Source organism: Cebus imitator, unplaced genomic scaffold, assembly GCF_001604975.1.
Source record: "Cebus imitator isolate Cc_AM_T3 unplaced genomic scaffold, Cebus_imitator-1.0 Scaffold421, whole genome shotgun sequence".
Classification (NCBI taxonomy): Eukaryota; Metazoa; Chordata; class Mammalia; order Primates; family Cebidae; genus Cebus; species Cebus imitator.
In genome coordinates this window covers 1,147,922-1,154,025 of record NW_016107736.1, presented here as the reverse complement: position 1 = coordinate 1,154,025, position 6,104 = coordinate 1,147,922, and positions in this window count along the sequence as shown.

The following is a 6,104-nucleotide window of genomic DNA, read 5'->3' as shown; positions in this document are numbered from 1 at the left end:
ATATCAACTGTAAAAATTTACTTATACACTTCTTTTATGAAAGAAACAAAGAAATTTCAATCCTGAGAAGGCCACTGCTATTTTTTTCTCATAGGAAACTAAATTTAATGCTAAGTGATATGCCTATTAAATTGTTAAGAAAGTTGTTATTGCCAGGTGAACCCCAAGTGTGGCCACAATAAAGGTGTGTGATTTTTCAACTCCTAAGGCAATCTCCAAGCCACTGTACTCACACATACAGGAAGCGGATTGCTGAAATGGTGGCATCCCCAGGGTACATTTTTGCAATGCTCCTTTCAGAAGTAGTTAGTAGGAAAACAGACAAGGGAGGTGTTCTCAGAGAGCAGAATCTGGGACATCCAGCTGGCTGACCAAGAACTCAGTCTGTTGCCAGGCCAGGGAGTTCTTGTATTCATGTATATGGTACATAAATTGATAGAATATTGGTCAATAATCTCTGTATATTGTTTCTATTTCTTCCATTTCCAAATTAGAGATTTTATTTAATTCATCCTGTTTTTCCTCTAATATTGGACATTGGGTATTTTAGATGGAATCAAATATATCATGTACCTATAAATGTGAGATTATAGGGAGCTACATCAAGACCTGTCCAAGATGACTGAATCACTAAAAGATCTTGAACTTAAATTTGTGTACCCTTAGGGTGTATGTACTTGGGTTGTCTCTGCATAGAGGGCACAAGTGCACTTTCATCTGTATATGATACAGTTATATTACTTTACTTGAATAGCTTTTGTAAATAGGGCAGCCTGTCAAACAGTGGAATATAGTGTTGTGTTGTTTTTGTCTAACATACATTCTGATTGTTCTCGGAAAGCAATATGGTTTCTCAATTTCTTTTGAGAAACCAGCTCTTGCATTCTCCCTCTTCTTCTCCCTCTTCCTCTCTCTCTTATTTTTGATCCACAAGATTTGAGTGAGGATGTCCCACTGCCTGGTTCAAGGAGTTGGCACATAAACTCAAGCCTGGCCAATAAAAGTGTTCTATTTTCTGGCTTCAGGAATGGGTATGTGACCCAAACTGATATTAGCATCTGGCCAGAACTGTATGAATCAGCCCAGGACTTTTACTGGAACAACTGAGAACAATTATCTCTTTTCTGGATTATTAGTCTGGTTAGATGCAAGGGCGGACCTTTTAGTGATAAACACAGAAGTTACAGCTGATAAGAGGAGACAGATTTCTAACTTCACAGCTTGAGTGCCAGCATACAGCTATGCCTGAAATCAAACCACTCAGGATCTGGTCAACTCTTTTACCTAATATATGTTTTCATTTCTTAAACCAGCATTATTTTGAATTCTTTCACTTAACCAGAAGGATCCTGACAAGTAGACCCTCATATTCTTACAATGTGCCACCCCCTCCACCGTTCTGCTAATGCTAGGAATCATTTACTGACAGTAGGTTGTATTTTTTCCTCAGTGCTATAGGTATTTTTTCTTTCCATATAATGTGGGTAGCCAAGACTTTATTCTCCCTTGTTTGATGTGCTTTTGAATCAGATATGAGAACCCAGCTCCCATCCTGTTTGTTGTTGTTGTTTGTTGGTTGGCTGGCTGTTTTTTAAAGCACTGCCTTTTTAAGGAAATTATTCTGATTGTCCTGGGGGTGGGGGAAAGGATAGTGATGAAGGCATGGGGATGGAAACAACAGAAAAGGCAAAATGGGAAAGAGGTTTAGAAAACTTCCTGGGCGATGTAAAAGACCAGATAGAAGGAAGGGAGTTCAGTTAGGAACCTATTTATATTCTGTGGTGTATCCTGTACCTTCTCAGTGCTCTGGGAGATATGGCAGAACCTCAGAAGGAAATGTCTAGGTGGCACAACAAGTGAGACTGTTCCCTAGGAACTGTGTCTCCTGTCTTGGAAGTGGAATTCTTGTGTCCAAGCTTAGCATAGAAGCAGCAGAGTCATCTGCTTTTATTTTTGTAATTGTGGTAAAATATACATAACATAAATTTTACCGTCCTATCTTTAAGTATACAGTTAAGTGGTATTAAGTACATTCTCATTGTGCAACTATCATTACCATTCACCTCCAGAACTCTTTTCATTTTGTAAGGCTGAAACTCTGTAATCCCTGTATTAATCTGTTCTCACACTGCTATAAAGAACTGCCTGAGACTGGGCAATTTATGAAGAAAAAAGGTTTAATTGATGCACAGTTCCACAGGCTGTACAGGAAGCATGACTGGGAGGTCTCGGAAAGCTTACAATCATGGCGGAAGGGGAAGGGGAAGCAAGCACGTCTTACCAAGGCGGGGCATGAGAGAGAGCGAAGGGGGAAGTGCTGTGTTCTTTTAAAAAAACCAGATCTCATGAGAATTCCATCACAAGACAGCACTAGAGTGATGGTGATAAACCATTAGAAACCACCCCCATGATCCAATCCTCTCCCACCAGCCCCCTCCCCCAACACGTGGAGATTATAATTCAACATGAGATTTGGGTGGGGACACAGAGCCAAACCATATCATACCCCATTAAACACTAACTCCCTATTCCCCTTCCCTCCAGTCCCTAACAACATCTATTCCCCTTTCTGTTTCTACGAATTCTAGGTACCTCATTTAAATGGAATTATACAATATTTGTTTCTGGAAATTGCTTATTTCACATAGTTAATGTCCTCAAAGTTCATATTATAGCATATGTCCGAATTTCCTTCCTTTATAATGCTGAATAATATTCTATTATATGCATATATCATATTTTTCTTATTCATATATCTGTTTCTGCACACTTGGGTTGCTCCCACATTTTAGCCTGTGTAGATTATGCTGCTGTGAACATGGATATACAAATGTCTGTTTGAGATCTTGCTTTAAGTTCTTTTGGGTATATTCTTAGGACTGAAATTGTTGATTCATATGGTAATTCTATGTTTAACTTTTTGAGGAACCACGAAACTGTTTTCCACAGTGGCTGTACCATCTTACACTCTTATCAGCAAAGCACAAAGAGTTCCAATCTTTACACCCTCACCATCTGTTACATTCTGGGTTTTCAAAAACTATAGCGATCCTAGTGGCTACAAAGTGGTATCTCACTGTGTTTTGATTTGCCTTTACCTAATGCTGTTGAATGTCTTTTCATGTGCTTATTGGCCATTTGCATACCTGTGAAGAAATATCTGTTCAAGCCTTTGCCCATCTTCCAGCTGGGTTTTGTTGTTGCTGTTGAGTTGTGTATTACTACTTTTCAATCGCTACACTAGTTGCTGGAAATAGAGCAACAGATGAGACACAGACTTTTACCTCAAAGCAACCTCATAGGATAGTGGAAGAAGCAGGAAAAAAATATTTTAATACAGTGTGGTAAATCCAATGACTTGTGCTCAAGGTATAATGAGAGTTTTCAAAGAGGCGTACATTAATGGAAGTGGGGAGCAGATGTGGAAGTTTTCTTGGGGGATGATACTTAAACAGATCCTCAAATGATGCTAGCCAGGCAAAAAGGGGGAGCATGGACATTCCACACAGAAAGAAAATCACAGGCAATGACTTGCAGGCATGAAACAGTAGAATGTGTGCTGGAAACTACAAGCATAAGCATTTACCTGCTGTTGAAGCGAGTCCAAGGCAAGCAATAGCAAGAGATAAGGCTGGAGAGGTAGGCAGGGATTAGATCATGCCAGATGTTATAGGCTATTGTAAGGTGTGTTTAGGCTGTATCCCAAGACCCATGGAGCGTCATTGAAAGTTTTTTAGCAGAGGAGTTACGTAGTCAAAGTTGTGCTTTAGATCCAAGCTTCCCATTCTCTTTTCATATCACATCTTAGTATATGCAGCATGATAATTTTTGTGTGGCATTCTGGGTGAGATAGACTTGTAGCTGCATGCTGCTGGAGAAAAGCCCAGGCTCCAGCTGCCCCAGGCTGAACACAACTGTCCTGGGAGCTAAGGTTGGGAAGCTGCTTTAGCTAGACCACTCTGACAGTCAAGTGAAGAACAGATTTAGAAAAAAATAAAATCACTGGAGGTAGGGTGTCAAGTTAAACTAACCCAGGGATAGTAGCGATAAATAAAATAATTAGGAAATAGAATTGACAGAAGTTTATAGATTGGGGTAAAGGAGGAAGAGTCAAAGGAGTTTCTGACTTGCATTACTGGCTAGAGAGGCAACCTATTTGAGAAGGAAGATTGTGATTTTAGGGCTGAACGTAGAGCTTTAATTCAGTTTGAGATGACTGGCTGGAGATGCCCAATAGGTGGTTATTACTTTCCTATTGGCTCTATTGGCTATGGAGAATTGAGCCACATAAACCAACAAACTAATTTAGTGTAGAAAATCTAATAGCTTTGAAAACAGCCATGGCAGTGACGACACTAGAGACTTACTCTCTTGGGAAAGTTTCCCAACCCACAGCCTGAAAGAGGCAACATGTCTTATGCACCCTGTGACTCCAACATCTTGGCCACAACTGAGTGCAATAGGGATAACATCTGACTCAAACTGGGTCAATCAGATTCTCTCTCATGAGACTCAGGCATTGGAGTCCAGTGACTGAGTCAGTTCTCTGTGGAGAGTCAAGTTTGAAGTTCATATCAGTCAGTGGTTTTCAAAGTGTAGTCCTCAGATCATTAAAACCAACCATCTGAAAACATGTTAGAAAGGCAAATTCTTATGCCTCATATCATAGCTGTTGAATCAGAAATTGTGGGGTGGGTTCCCAGCAATCTTTTTTTTTTACAAGCCTTGCAGGTGCTTCTCAGGTTGGCTATCATTCGTGAAGACTTGCTACAAGGCTACCATTCTGGGAGTAGTCCTGATCAATCACTGATAAGTTATTATCAGTGCTTATAAGTAAGCAGAGAAAGCTGGTTGCTGGTTTGCACAGAGAAGCAGGAGAATAGAGCAGAGACAAACAGACACAGAGAGACCAAGGCAGGGAGAAAGAGAGGTGAGAAACAAGCCATCTGATAACTTTTCAATTTCATGAGGTCTAGTTGTTCTTCCTGCATCTGGAAACTGAAATTTTTCTGTATCATTACATAAATCCGTTTAATTTGAATGCATTTTCTTTCTTCTTTACAATCATAGTGCCCTGACTGTTAGTTATTTCTCCCCCAAGTTTTTATTGCATTTGTATTATATGGCTACTGTTTGAAGTATCATAAAGGATACTAAAATCAACAAGACCTGGTTCTTGCTCTTGAGAAGCCAGATTTAGTGAGGGAGGCACAGAGATAATGTTAGAAGCACTGTAGAGGAGTTGAGCATTGAACTTTGAGATCACCTGGTAAGCACTAAAGAAATGGCTGTGTCTCAGTGGTAGCAGGTGAGTCCAGAGAAGACCTCAAGGGAGTGCTGGTTGATGTATACGTATGTACTAGTCCATCTTCATGCTGCTAGTAAAGACATACGCAAGACTGGGTAATTTATAAAAGAAGGGGGTTTAATGGACTCACAGTTCCACATGGCTGGGGAGGTCTCACAGTCATGGCAGAAGGTGAAGGAGGAGCAAAGTACATCTTACATGGCAGCAAGCAAGAGAGCATGTGCAGAGGAAGTGCTCTTTATAAAACCATCAGATCTTGTGAGATTTATTCACTATCACAAGAACAGCACATGAAAAACCCGCCCCCGGGAATTCAATTAGTTCCCACCAGGTCCCTCCCATGACATGTGGGGATTATGGGAGCTACAATTCAAGATGAGATTTGGGTGGAGATACAGCCAAACCATGTCAACATAGAATGGGTTTGCAAAGAAGAAGAAGAAGGAAGAGGAGGAGGACGAGGAGGAGAAGGAGGGAAGAAGGAAGAGGGAAGAAGAGAGGGGAGAGGGGAGAGGGGAGAAGGGAGAGGGGAGAGGGGAGAGGGAGAAGGAGAAGGAGAAGAGATGCTCCAAGTTAAGATGAAAATGCAGATATGGGAGACTATGGTGTGTATCTGGGAAACAGAGAGTAGTGTAAAGGCAGATACAAGTAAAAAATAAGAAGCTTAATTCTCCCTGTTGAACACAAGGGAAGAGACTTCTTTCTACACTACCCACTTCCCTTTTCTTTTAAAATGTCTTTCTCAGGCCAGGCGCGGTGGCTCAAGCCTGTAATCCCAGCACTTTGGGAGGCCGAG